Below are 15,980 nucleotides of genomic sequence, written 5' to 3'. Positions count from 1 at the left end.
AGTGCACGTGGGGGATTTGTCCTTATGGGGAGTTGATGCTAAAAGCTCTTACCTTCTTTTGTATATTGATCCAAACTTGTTGTGGCGTCTGTCATCGATTTTCTTTTAGGTAGCCATATTGTTGTATTGCCTTAATAGTAGCCTTGTGCTTGCCAGTAGATCCTTTCGGATCCACTGTTGACAGCAGTCATGAGGCTTCTGCAAGTTCTTGACCTTCTGCCACTTTGTAGGTGGTGTCAATGGTTGATGACTTTTGAACTGGGTTCTCTCATGAAGGAGTATATCCTATTGCCACCTTATAGGATATGCGGTAGGCCCAAAGAGCTGTTGTAAGCTTATGCTCCCAATCTGTTTGACTTGCTTCCACAGTTTCGATCACGATGGTACACAAAATCTTATTGGTACTTTTTGCCTGACCATTTGCTTGAGGGTAGTATGGTGACGATTTATGATGGATTACCAAGAATCCTGCAAGCAATTGGTTAATCACCTCATTAATGAAATGTGAGCCGCGATCACCCACCAATTCCAATGGGCATCCGAATCGTGATATGATTTTCTCATATACAAATTTTGTAGTTGTTCGTGCATCCGCTTTCCTTGAAGTTCTGGCCTCCGCCCACTTTGTGAAATAATTAGTGGCTACGATTATGTAGCGGGCTTGTGATGGATGAGCCGCCAGACTTATAGGCCCCACAAAATCTATTTCCCATTTCTCAAATGGTTGCCTGACAATGATGGGGGTTAGTGGTATCTTGTCTCTTTTTTGCGGGATCGCGAAACGTTGGCATTCCTCGCATCTTGAAGAACTCATTGGCGTCCCCGAATAACGTAGGCCACCAGAGTCCAGCTTGGAGCACCTTTCGGGCTGTAATTTCTTTGGCAAAATGCCTACCGGCTATCCCGGAATGAGACTCTTCCAGTATGGTCATGAATTCATCCTCCCTTATCCATCGTCTGAGCACATTGTCTTTGCCTAGTCTATACAACTCACCGGCAATCAATTGATATGGTGCTGCAAGCTTGATAAGCCTTCGCATCTTATCCTTAGGGTACGTTCTAAGGGAAGCCATAAGCCAAATACTTTGAAATCTCTTCGCTCCACTCCGGTATTATATCCAATTTTATAGACAAGCATCAGGGAGGTCATCGTCACCAGTTTGCTGGTTCTCCATTTGGAACTCTGGACATGTGGTCGGCCAACACATGTTGTTTTCCCTTCCTTACCGTGATAGTAAAGTCAAATTCCAACAACAATAGTAGTCAACATGTGATCCTTCCTGTGGTGCAAGGTTTATTCACCAGATATAGCAAAGCTTGATGGTCCACAAAAAATATGAATTTGTTAGCCACCAAGAGATAATGTCGGCATTTCTTGACTGCGTAAACCATGGCCAATCCTTCTCTTTCGGAGTGGTGAAGTTCACCTCTTCATCATTCAATTGACGACTAGCAATGCAAATTGGATAGTCCAACTTGAATTCACCAGGTTGGGCTAGCACACAACCAATTGCAAAATTTGACGCATTGATGTGTACGTGGAATATAAGATCCCAATTGGGGGGTCGCAAAATGGGTGTGCTTGCCAAGGCTTGATGATCATAAGCCTCTTGAGACTCCTTGGTCCACTCAAAGACAATGAGCAGTTTATACAAGGGTCTGGCTATCTCCGCATAAAATATGATGAAGTGTCGATAATAACCCACATGACCCATAAACCTTTACACAACTTTGTAGTTGGTGGGTGGTGGTAGTTCCAAGATCAACTTAACCTTGCTATCATCAGTGGATATGCCATTTTTTGAGACTGTGTGTCCTAGTATCACACCATGCTTGACCCAGAACTGGCACTTCAAAGGATGTAGTGATACAGTTCTGGGTCAAGCATGGTGTCCTAGTATCACACCATGCTTGACCCAGAACTGGCACTTCAAAGGGTGTAGTGATATCCGATATAATCGGCAACGTTCAAACACCTTCCTCAAATAGTTCAAATGATCTTCCCATCGAGAATGTGCACATAGATCATCAATAAACACTTCCAACCACTTTTGCAAGTAGTCCTTAAATGCTATGCACATCAATCTTTGTTGAAAGGTTGTCGGGGCATTTGTAAGACCGAACGACATAGCCTTATAAGCGAATGTTCCCCACATGGTATTGAAGGCAGTCTTATGTTGGTCTTCTGGTGCTATAGACACCCTGAAAACCCATCCGAGAAGCTGTACGCTTCCCTTCCAACTACTCTTTTCCAGGACATGTTCCGTATACGGTAAAGGGTAATGGTCCCTTCGAGTGGCTGCATTCACTTTCTTAAGATTGACACATACTCTCAATTTTCCATTCTTTTTAGGCACTATCACAATGGGTGATAACCAATCCGTATGTTCGATCTCATAGATAAAGTCAGCATCAATGAGCTTATCAATTTCCTCCTTTACAATTGCTGCATATCTTGGATTCATCTGGTATGGTTTTTGCTTGGTAGGCCATGATCCTTCCATAATTGGAATCGTATGTTGTACCACCTCGGGCGGTACCCCTTTCATTTACTTATAGTTCCAAGCGAAACAATCCTTGTATTCCTTGAGAGAAGAGCAATAAGCTCTACTTCTTCTGTAGAGGTCAAATCTTTGGCAATATATACGGGCCTTGCTTCTTCCCCTGATTCTGCAATATCAACCTCCTTGACTTCTGCCGGGCCATCGTATGATGTCAACAGCCCTTCCTCTTTTACCATAGTGGCTGTTAACCGGACCACTCTTCGATCATCAATTGTATAGTTCTTGAAATGGTTAGGCACCGAGAGTACATCCGTTTTCTCCTCATTGTTTTGTTTTGTTTTGTTTCTTCCATAATTTTCTTGGCCTCACGTTCTGCCTCTGCCAAGGCTTTGTTGCGTTTTCTGACCAACGTAAGCAATAATTTTGATGCAACTCACATAAATAACCCAAATGTGGATAACGAAGAAATCCTTGCAATTCAAACCTTTTTCCAAGCTTATAAACCTAGCCACCCACCCCCTAGTTCGGGTCACGAGGATGCAACTCACATAAATAACCCAAATGTGGATAACGAAGAAATCCTTGCAATTCAAACCTTTTTCCAAGCTTATAAACCTAGCCACCCACCCCCTAGTTCGGGTCATGAGGATGAGGGTCCATCTTCTTTTTTCAAAAACACCTACCCTATGTATACTAATACCGCCAGTAGGCTTCTTGATCCCTATCCAAGCACGCCTCCTACTACTTCTTCACAAGCTAGATGCATCTACTCTTCCTTCTCCCCAACAGAATTAGAATTTTCCACTAACACTCTCGCCCCCGAGGAGATAATGGCACTTGTTCCATCTCCACCAAGGCAACCTCAGGAGGTACGTAATCTGCTTCTAGTTGTGATACTGTTGCACCTTACACTGACAATACTGTTTTGGATTCCATGACAGCTGCAGAATATGAAGAGTTCATACAACAAGGCAATCCACTGTTAAAGCCAGAGCTTATGTTCAATGCCCTGATGCAGATTACTCGATTTGATCCTACAAGCAAGATTCTCCCAGATGCATATTCTGCAGTCACCCCCACATGGCAACATTATGTGCCGTACCCTCTCCGGGCCACTCGTCCGGAATTACAAGAATTACTGCCATTGGCTGGAGAGGGAACATTATGGACCAATGTAGCAAAACACACAAAGCTGGGAAACCCCCATCTTTCAGACTTGTTGTGGAACTCGACTGGTCACTTTTATGATAAGTTATTCTTACAGAAGATGGAGGAGGAAAAGTGCACACCAGAGGTGGATACACTACCATCCACACAAATGAAGAGGCACCACAACTGCAAGATTTTGGAGTGCAACCTTTATGGAGAAAGGAATTTTTAATAGTCACTGAATACATTAGCATTTACATGAGTGCACCACCAACATAACGAGTGGATCCACTCTACATGCCTATCAAGAGGAGGTGGACACCGTTGGAGTTTCAAGAAGCAAAAGAGAGGGATTCTCATATCTGCTATGATTTTCCAATATTTAACCTAGCAACATTTGCCAGTATTCAGGCTCAAAGACAACAACTACTCAATTGGATCAGAACTTGGCGAAAAATGCCAGATCCTACAACAATTGTAGCCAATGTTGGGTTCATGAAGTTATTAGTGGTTCTGATAGACCAACCTAGAGAACCTTATGATGGCTATGAGGCGGCTCAGCATCTACAGTTCAACATGAACCAAGGGCCATCAAACCGAGGTATAATGCTATATTACCATCGTTTAAGATGTCTTCTAGGTTATATGCACATAACATTTGAAGACATGATCGACCGGTACAAGTGCTCGAATCGAGAAAACTATAAAATTTAGCCTTGGCCCCATGAATTCTGCCTTTATTATCTTCTTCCAAGTCAACAATGCTGGTGATAGTAGCTAGTTGAGCTCAAAAATTCCTTTCATGATTCTCCAATTCCAGGGTAGAGGCCCTTGGTAACTTTGGGTGAGAGCAAGACATCTCTAGGTCCTTGCAGACCTTTGAAAGTGAGATCCCGCAGCTTTGTATTGTGTAAGTCATAATTGGGGTACTGGGACATTCACTCACGATGTGCCCTAGCTGCTGACATTTGTAACATCTTCATTCTCTTCTAAGATATTTCCAAGGATCCATCGGATACTTGAGAACTTCCTCTTCTTAGCTCTATCTTTTGAAAATCTTGGCTCAAATTTTGAGTTCTATTCTTCTTTGACTTGGGCGTATTGAGGTTCTCAACTGGGATTAATGATCTCTTTGGAGCAATCAGGGGCATCCTTCTATACTGAGGGTTCTCCTTTGGAAAAACCTTGGCAAAGTCTTCCACCATACACAGTACTTTTGCTATAAAGTCTAGCTTGCATTATTAACCATCTTATCAAGTGAATCAGGCTTCCTGGAAAATATGTTAAAGCAACATGGTATCATCCATGGATAGAGTGAATCGCATTATATTAGCATAATCTTGATGATATACATCAATAGATCTACCATCATGGGATAATTCAAAGAACTCGTTCATCTTGTTCTCTTCATATCCTGGCGGGCGGACATTACCTTCAATACAGATATATCTTTAAATCATCCTATGTTAGTTGATCTAGATTTAGATGGTTTTCCTCAACATGATTCTTCCAGCATGAACGAGCCGTACTAGAGATCTTAAGACAGGGCCAAGGCCATCTTGCTTTTTTCATTATGACTAGCAATATAAAAATATTCATCCATTGCGTCTACCCAGTTTTGAACAATTTCGGCCGCATTATTTCTTTCGCCCACAAAAAGGTCCTATCTAAGTTTTGTGCAAGGCTTCACGAATATCGCTATCAAGTTCTTCCACTATATGGGAAGATTTTCTTGCATAACTCATGGTGATGATTTCTTAAAAAATAATCATGCATTTAAAGCTTAGAGACATTCATCTTGAGTAAAGATGAAGATATCTATATTTACTCAACAATTCTTATTACATTGTAATAGGGAAATCTAATCCCTTCTTCCAAATAAGAAAAAGGCTTGAGATTGTCAGGAAATATTTGTTTCCCTTTATGAGTGCCATAACCTCTGCCAAAAATCTCCTTGATTGTCAAGGGTGATCCCATAAGCCTCCCAATGTGGGCTAGAAGTAGGGACTCTCTAGATTTATCCCAAAACCAAGTGTCTGGCATTCCGCACAGTGTAACTGAAGAAGGGCATGCTTTTCATGGGGTTAAACCACTCCCACTCACCGGGGTCCCAGTGCAAGTATCTGATAGGACACCCATCATATAACTAGAGGCTCCAAGAGTTCGTATCATCCCTTGAGTTGGATCAATATAGATGTGCTTTCTTGCCCTGCCCATCACTCTCACTAGCCGGACCACCAAACCCTCAATGATATCCTGCTCAAGACTTCACTCCAAGAGCCATCTATCCTGAATGGAGTAGAAGATTGGTACATTATCCTCACCCAAAGTGGGAAGGTAGATGACCTAAATAGGTAACCTTGTTCTTGAGAATGCCCCAAACCAGAATTGATGAGGCCCTTCTAGGAAGTTCCTTGTGATCTAGTGGGTTAGGTATGGCTGCATTCATCTACGAAAATCCTCTGACTAGTACCTCTCAATAAGTGCTAGGTGCAAAACATTCTCTCATTCTCCAAGAGACTTATGAGCCTCTTCCAATCCAACACTTAGGGAAGAAGAGTCGCCCAGGCATCCCACTGGATATGTGTGGCTTCTCCAAGAGGTCTACCAAATTCATCCAAGATCAAGTCCATGAAACGGCCCCTGAGTGAAGTACTAGGTGAGCCTAGAGGGACTGACCGAGTGGTGGACGCTCTGGTTGTGCCGATGATGCCATAGGTACGCTGAGGAAGGTATGAATGGAATTTGGATTTTATGGTTGGAAATTGGAAAAGTTGGAACTTGGACCCTAGAACTGGAATATTGAGGATTATGATGGAAACATTGTGGTTTTATTGCACTTCTGTCTTGAAAATAGTTGAATGTGAGAAAAGACAATTTCATATTGGGTGCGTAAGTGGTGTCTATTTAATATTTTTGCATGAGTGCTGGCTAGGGGGCCTGGGAACTCTTTCCCATGGTACCCAGGACAAAACACAACCAAATTTTTATAAATAGGGATCCCACCACCAATATAGTGGTTGGGCGGTTGGCTAACCCATGCACCGGTTGGGTGGATCATTGGATTCCTACAATAAAGTTCAATTCTGTTCAAAGTTACGATAGTTGAAGTAAGTCACGGGATAATTCTTGTTCTATGGGAAAGAATCAACGGCTATGTCTCACTTGAGGGGAAAAAAGCGTTGATCTCTATGAACCAAGTGCAAGTTCCTCCTTTGATTTGGCCATGTAACCCGCGGGTTCGGTCGGAATACAAAGGATAGTTAAGGCTCTTGACCCTGTTATAGATAAATTTTCGTTATTTTTCTGGAGTAATTGCCTATGCTTTCTGGCAAGGAAAGTTCTTTCCAGGCTCGATTTTGGAAGAGCCGCTGGACTAGTCCCTTGCCCGGACATTTGTTTGTTGGCGAGGCCCCGAGAAAGTTACTCTACCCTACGTAGACTTTATTCTGCTGCCTGTTTTTTAGTTAAACTACAAGGTAGGGGTCTTACAAAAATGCCCCCAAATCGAGAAGTGGATCATGAGATAGAGCTTGTAATTAGAGTTGAGCTAGTTGTTGCAAGAAGGGCTTATTAAATGACTGTACCCAAAGCAATTAAGTTTAAGGAGCAATTAAAGCAACTCTTAAAATAGAATTTCATCAAGCTTGGTGTATCTCAGTGTGGGGTGCACCTATTCTAATAAGGACATAACCCTAAGGTTATGTTCTTATAGCTATGTGGGGTGCACCTATTCTAAGAGGAGACAGACATAACTCTAAGGTTATGTATTGAACTTGGCATTTTATTGAATATGCCTCCTTTGAAAATGTTTTAAACACAAGATAAATATTGGTAATCATGTATTGAACTTGGCATTTTATTGAATATGCCTCCTTTGAAAATTTTTGAAACACAAGATAAATATTGGTAATCATGTATTAAACTTAGCATTTTATTGAATATTGAAAAGATACAGGGGAGAATAGAGCTTGTGCTCTTGCAAGCACACACACACTCACACAAACCCTAGAAGAGAATACACAAGGTGAGAGGCTGAAAATTCTTCTTCTTCTTTCACACAACAAAATAGGTCTACAATAATGAAGATAAGATGACAACACACATAATAGAGTAAATTGTCTCTGAATGTCATTCTTTCACAAGAATTCAGAGAACTCATTGGAGAAGTATTCTCCCCCTCCATTCGACCTTAGGCACTTCACATGCTTTCTTGTTTGTTTTTCAGCCATAACTTTGAAATTCTGAAAATAAGTGAACACTTCACTCTTCTCCTTCATGAAGTACACCCACGCTTTCCTCGTGTAGTCATCAATAAATGTTACATAGTACCTGCAACTACCCATAGACATAGTCTTTGCAGGACCCCATACATTTGAATGCATAATATCTAGCACATTCCTGCTCACATTTATGTCATGTGTAAATACATGTTTTGTTTGCTTTCTAAATTGACATGCTTCACAAACTTTTTGCATACCTTCAACTTTAAACTTAGTCAACCCTGTCACAATTTCTTTAGTCTACATAGACTTCATCCTTTGCACATTTACATGCCCAATTCTCTTATGCAAAATGTATGTATCTGCAACAACTCCTGAACCATTTGCAACATTGCAACACGTGGGTCACCATCCTAAGGCAATACTCAAGGCATGGACTAGGCATGTCTGTAGGTCACCATCCCAAGGCAATAGCCAAGAAGGCCATGGAAGCTTGGGCATAAGCTTCAAGAAGACAAGATGTCATATCATGATAAAAGGTATCAAAAGGGTACAACATCCTAGGGATGGTACCTTTTATAGCCCCAAGGCCCCGTATGCCCTACAAAACATATGTGTAAATGCCCCTAAGCCCCCATGTGCCTAGGCCCATCCCCATATATATGTGCACACTAAAATCCATTCATTCCAAACCATCCCCTCCTATAATGATTTCATTCTCAAAATCGAAGGGCAGTTGTGCTGCACAAAACAAATACCCAAGGCTATATATAAAGAGCCAAATACATGACCAAGTGTCACCATCATAGAGCACCAATACTAATACATGAATCTCACGACCCCCAAGGTAAAATGGAAAAGATAAAGGACTTCTATCATGATGATGAAGCTATTCGGGTATCCTCCAGGGTCAAATGGAATAGATATGAATGTTGCTCTCCGAAGATGAAGTAATCCATACAACCGCATCCACCTAGATAAAAGAGAAACCCAAGACATGTAGTCTCCACAATAATGGCCACTTGGATTGAATGGAAAATGTAAAGAGCCAATGTCGATGATGTGGTTGGTCAATCCTCCTGGAATAAACGGATAGATATGGTGCACATCACGGACCTCCGATGTTGATGTAGTATCTATTGGGCTGTAGGAAAAACTTGTAAGTCCATCCTCACCATAATGCAAATCCGGCATCCATGGTATCCATTGAATGTAGCCATCACACATGGTCAAAATGTGGAAAAGTCCTGGCGCAAAGGAATCATTATGTAGGCCAAGACAAAGGTGTCATAGGTGCATTTGAGTGTCGTGCCACATAATCATCCACCATACACCTCAAGTGGCATAAAATGCACCCAAAGATGAATAAATAAGCTCTGAAGATTATAGGATCATGTAGATACCCATGGGAGCCAAATATACTCATCTTGAGGTTGGCCTCATGTAGGATCAAATGGAAACCCATGCCATCATCAACCACCATAGCTCTACTCGAAAAGTTGAAGGCATTATCTATTAGTATATGTTCAATGCCCACCTCTTAGCATGTATCTCACATTAATGTGTGGTGCACATTTGTATGGCCCCATTATGAGTTGAAGCCATTGGTGAACAGATCTTTAGTGGGAACCCTAGCTTAGATGTGGGAAGGGGTTGTAGTTGTGACCGTTGATGGTTAGGGGTACGAGCGTTAGTTGGGGGGCCCGAAATGGTATAAGGAATATTCCTTCCGAAACTAAGTTCATCATTAGTGGGTGGTGGTCGGTGGGGACACGTTATGAATACGCGAGCAGTGGGCCAGCGTAGTCGCCCATGTCTTGGACGTGTCCACTGCACTACTTGTAGCACTATAAATGGACATAGTTTTAGCACAAACAAAGGTATCCAATGCTCGTGAGCATATATTCCCTATACTCTCAGTACGCCCTCCATCCAGAGTCTGTCTAGATCGCCATCTAAGCTCTACACTAGAGCGCACCAGGTGGATAACACCATCATATTGTACCTATCTCTTGTTTGGTATAATTAGAATTTAAAAGTCTCTCCATTCTCTCTATTGCATTGTCTAGTGTACTTTCTCTTGATGTATCTATTTCCGCTGTGCCATGTTCTTACATTATCCACTGCATCTATATGTGCATGAGTGTGATCCGCAACCCATAAACTTTATCCTCATGTGCAAGACCCTCTATGTGTGTATGATAATCCAATATTTCAACATAATCATCAATGTCATCATAGTCATCACTAAAAAATGAAGAGGTATCCTCACATGAAAGACAAATGGTATCATCTCCTAAATCATCATCTATGGCATCCCCAAGGCCTCCAAGGTCATCCTTATAAACATGGTCTATCTCAATCAATGATGTCCCTATGTGACCTAAATCCCATGATAAATCTATCTCCAATAGTATAGGAACTAAGAAGATGCCTAGATCAAATACAAATCTCTCAAGATCTATGTCATACGATCTACTATGGATATGATCATCATCCATGAAATAACTGACCATGTCATCCTCACAATCTCTAAAATCATTATCATGATCATGGTCTGTATCCATTAATGGAATCCATATATAGTCTGTATCCATTAATGGAATCCATATATAGTCTATATCCAAAGATGGATCAATCTCTATAATCACTTGATATCTAGGAAAATGCCCAAATCAAATCTAAGGCTCTCTAGATCCATATGCACAATCCTACCTCTCCTATGAGGTCTCATCTGAGAAAAATTGTCACTACTCTCACGCACTATCCCTGATTGCTCAAATACATGAAATCTATCCACATGAACACTCCTACGAATGCTATGAATACTAGGAGTAGTGGTCGTATCTAGCGATATCTCCACAAAGAGAAATCCTAGAAGAATAGCTTGATGCACTAAGAACTCAGATCTATGCTCATAAGTGTCACTTGTATGCGGAGTATCACTTTCCTCAAGTGTGCTAATGGTGGATACACCCATCCTAAATGCGCTAATGGATACATCACTAATCAAATGCACACGATCCTCTAGAATGTCACTTCACGATCAACTAGAGTATCCTCATGATCCATAGGAAAGATAATAGGCATAGAAGTGTTGATGCTTGGTATGCTTGGTGCCATCTCTACCCTCGACATCATGCCCACATGATCTAACTCACACATCACACTCACATACATCATCATCATGTGCGTATGTGTTAGTGGCATCATGTGCACGTATATCACTATGATCATGTGCATGTGTGTGCAATACACCAATATTATCATGTGTGTGCGTATATAATACATTATCATCCTCATCATCCCCATCATAATACAATGAATGAGTCGGTGTAAGTAAACGAGAATTAATGAGATGAACACCACTATGATAGTGATGAAAGTGTAAGCATGCTCGATACACGTGTCCTCCAAGGATCCAATCCTGTCATGCCATAACTCACCAAATATATCCCATGAATGATCACTATGATCATCATCACCCATATAATCATCTATAGTCGTAGCATGAACATCATCATCACATCATCATCGGCAAAATGATATAGATCAAACCCATACTTGCACGCATATCACTCCTCGTAGAAGTGCTGGTATGTGCAAAGGGTCCAAAATCAACCAATGAAATCCAAGTAGGCACTATAGCTCCTCACCTAATCCTACACAAAAAGATGGAAAGATGCACACATGTACATAGCCGTGTGCTCATCAAAATAACATGATAATGCTGCTTGCTCACATTTGAGCTAAACATACGATTGTTAATTCTAGTTAGGATTAATAATTGTGCTCCTCCAATTGAGGACATTAATAAGTGTCATGCAAAAACACTATAAAAGTTGTAACATTATGAGATATTGGCCGTCCAAGGCCTTAGTTAGTAAGTTTTGGGTGCCCAAGTGTGAATAAGGACCAATTGTATATAAGGTATTTTCTCATAATGATGAATGGACACACAACAAACCCAAACAAATCCAAAAGCATGTAAAAACACTCCACAAAATCTAAGTGTATGAATCACACCTCATACGTGTGAAAAATCATCAACAATAAAGTCTACGGTGCGTGAATAAGTCCAAACGTGGAAACAATCCCAACAAGTAATGTGTGAGCAACGCATGTAACCATGGCCAACAATCCCAACAAATAATGTGTGAACAACGCATGCAAAGCCAATGCAAAAGGTGGGTCAATGGTCCCTTAAAGTGGGAAGATGGATTTGAGGAAAACAAATGTAAAGTGGGAAAAGGGACAACTGAATGTTGAGTGTGAGAAGGGGCCAAGAAAAAAAACCCTAAATCTTAATGCCCAATTTTTAACTCAAACTTCATCTTCATTTTTTTAAAAAATATTTTCTCTCCCTTAATCTTAATGCCCAATTTTTAACTCAAACCCTAAAACCAGCGATGCACTCGCCTCTTGCAGGCGCTGAGGTTTGCTATCAGCTTTCCCTAATACCTGCTCTTTTGCTCGTTGTAGGGTACTCTTGCTCTGTAAAGCGGTCTCCTGGCAAACTTGTGCCAACTCCACCACGCACTTTGCCACCTGCATCACCATGCTCACTCAGCTCATCCTTCCATCAGTTTTCCCAAATCTCCTCGATGGCTACACCCTCCTGTGCGTAGGCAAGCTCGTCGTCCCAAGTCATGCATTGGCTGGTGTGGCGCCTCTATTCAGCGTTTGAGTGGGTGTTCTCGGTCTAGGGGAGCAGGAGCTTCGAACCCACACGGCGCTAGAGTTGGTGAAACGAGGAGAAGAAAGTGCCTGTGCTCTCGTGGTTGAGCTAGGATCCTCTTGATCTCCGGATGACTGAGCCTTGCATGAACAAAGTGAGGATGCTCTGCCTCTCCTCCGCTTACTCTTACGATAATGGTAGAGAGTAGCAGAGAAAGCTTTGAGCTATGGCGAGGGCTAACAAGGCGAGGATGCTCTGCCTCCGTTGCCATGAATATGTGCGAGAATCTACTCATTTAAGACAAAAACTTTGTAGATCAAGTTCTGCTTGTCACATTGGTGACTAATTTTGTTCACTCTCTTTGACTTGCTATGCTGAGCCTTAAATAATCAAGGTGATGAAGCCTTACACAGAATCTTTACTTTGTAATTGTAAACTTCCAAAAAACCAATCTTACAACCACTTGATGAGCTTGAAACCTAGTATTATGTAGGAATGATGCGCTTCTAACAGCTCTTCTCTGTAAGAACTTCAATTTGTATCTAACCCAACAGCTTGCATGTTCTTGTTGTTACTTGCACTCTTCTTTACATGCTACTCTTAAACAATCTACATGGAAAACCAGAATCTCTTGGTGTAATGAAAGCACATTAGACTAACGATTAGTCTCAATTCAATTTTGAGAGTGATTGTACCTGTTCTATAGCATTTTGTATGTATTACAGCTTTAGCGTGTATCCAAACATCAAATCTTTCACCATGCCAACATGCATGGTGCATTTTCAGTATGATAGATGAATTCTATTGATCAATAGCCTTGAAAATTCTTGTAGAATAGCAATAGAGCTAAAGCTTAATGACTTTCTTGGTTTTGTTGTTGAGCTATTTGTTGATATATTGATCTTGGCCAAGAATGTTCAAGTTGGGACCAAGATTTACTTGAAATTGTAGAAATCTTTCAATGTTGATGAAATGGTTGATGATGTTGTTTTCTGTCAAGTATTGTCTACTCTTTTAAGTATAGATTTGAAATCTTCATAAACTTTACAAATCTACACAACCAAGATTTTTTAAAGCTTCAGAAAGTACATAATATTTGCTCTAATCTATATTTTGCTTTGAAGTTTTTACAATTCTATAGCATAAACTTGTTTAAATATGAAACAGAATCGTAAATCTTGACAATGACTCTATAATAACTTGCATAGAACTATAATCTGCATAAAATTATAATCTAAATAATAACTTTGCATTGATATTTTACACTCAAATCTACAAGAAAACTACAATAACTTTGTAATCAATCTTCAATCTGTTGACTATTGTTGAAAATTGCACCAAAATCTGTAATATTTGCAATCTATATCCAATATCTTTGATAATAGCACCTTTCTTGATAAAAAACTACACAACAATCAAGAATCTTCCGAAAAATGCAAAGAACTTAAAAGATCTTGCAAATGATAGTAGGAAACTAGGGTTTGTGTGAAGATTTATTGAAAAGAGACTCTGATTCATGGAAAATATCTATAAAATTCGAGAAAATTAAGAAGATTTTCAAGAGCATCAAGAAATGCAAGAAAATGCATTTTGAAAACTGTGAAAATTTTTAATCCGAGATTGATTAACATTAATTAAGATCAAGAAAATACATTTTAAAAAATTAGATTAATAGTAATCTAAAAATGATTATCACGAATCATGATCAAGAAAATGTATTCTAAAAAACTAGATTAATAGTAATTTAAAATGATTATCATTAATCATGATCAAAGAAATGTATTTTGAAAAACTAGATTAACAATAATATAAAAATGATTAACACTAATCATGATCAAGAAAATGCATTCTGAAAATTAAATTAAGAATAATCTAAAAATAATTATCATCTAATCACTCCCTAAGTAAGGATCTAAGCCAAGAGATCTGATACCACTACAAGAAGGTTGGCCACTCAAGGCAAGGAGTGACAACATGGGTGTGGGTCACCATTCGAAAAGGCAATACTTAAGGCACAGAGTAGGCATGGATGTAGGTCACCACCCTAAGACAACAGCCAAGAAGTCCATGGAAGCTGGGGCATAAGCTCTAGAAAGACAAGATGCCATATCATGAGTGATAAAAGGTATCAAAAGGGTACAATATCCTAGGTTTGGTGGTGCCTTTTATAGACCCAAGGCCCCATATACATATGTGTAAATGTCCCTAAGCTCCCATGTGCCTAGGCCCATCCCCATATGTATGTGCGCACTAAAATCCCTTCATTATAGGTGCCAAGTAGGGAATTATGCCAAGAGAGTGATCATTAGGTGGAAGAAGCAGAGGGTGGCAATAATAGCGGGGCTAGGCACCTGCTCATACTTGGCACTGAATGCATGCATCCGGGCAAGCATGCTTTCTTCTATGTAGGGACTGTCGGAAGTGGGGGGACTGAATCAAGGAAAGTTAAACTGAAGCTTCAGGTTCTGTTGCTATTTGCGGAACAGGTCCTAGGCCTAACATGACAACAAATGGGGAGATATGATAGGTTAAGGCAGAGGTGGCATAGGGCCTTGCAATATTCTACCCAGATGTGAGGCTTAAGGAGGAAGGGATGCCGCCAGACAGGTTGTTCGCCCATACGATCAAACGTGATGGGTCAGGAGTTTAGTGTGGAGGGTGAGGGGTTCGAGGGGATGTGCATGGGCACCAATTGGGGGCGGGTTTTGGTGGCTAGTTAAGAGGGGGAGCCTTTGTGGTCATGGGAGCGAGGGCTATGAGAAGGGTGCTGGGGGCAAGGTTGCAGGGCAGGTGGGTCTCCACAGGTGGGGGGAATGATTGTCGTCATCGTTCTTCACTACTATCTTCTCGTCATCATCTCCCACAGGGAATGTAGTAGGTCTTTTGGAGAAGAAGAAGACTTTGGCGTGTCGAGGGTGAAATCTTAGGGGATAGCCACATGTGAGAGTCATCAAATTGGATTATTGTGGTGGCAGTTATGATTTCCAGTTGATGGTATATCTTGCTGTACAATATAAGGAGGCCTTGGGTGGAGCATGGTTTAATGGCGCATCGAAGAAGGGCTTTGTAGACCATGTAAATATGTGTCCATCCTTGTCGATCCAGGTAGGCGAGGGCAGTAATGGATTTAGAGGAAGCCTATGGGTACAGATAGAGGCCAAAGGATACAATGAGCTCAATGGGGGCATCGACATCTGTGGCTTATCCGTACTCCAAGAGATGAGTCCAATTAGAGAGGTTGGCAATGAGAGGATGGATGGGGAGGGTGAAGAGGATTGTGGGGTTGTCTTGAAGGAGATTTGACTTTGGAGGAAGAGGGTGACAAGTAAGTTAATGGAGGGGGAGGGATTTTGGTGATGAGTTAGGAGAGGGAAGATGCAGTGATGGGCTCATTGAGGAAGATTTATGTTGGAGAAGGTTTAACTG

The sequence above is a fragment of the Cibotium barometz genome, chromosome 57, assembly GCF_041138505.1.
Source record: "Cibotium barometz isolate CiBa-2024 chromosome 57, ASM4113850v1, whole genome shotgun sequence".
Classification (NCBI taxonomy): domain Eukaryota; kingdom Viridiplantae; phylum Streptophyta; class Polypodiopsida; order Cyatheales; family Cibotiaceae; genus Cibotium; species Cibotium barometz.
This window is presented reverse-complemented; position numbering follows the sequence as displayed.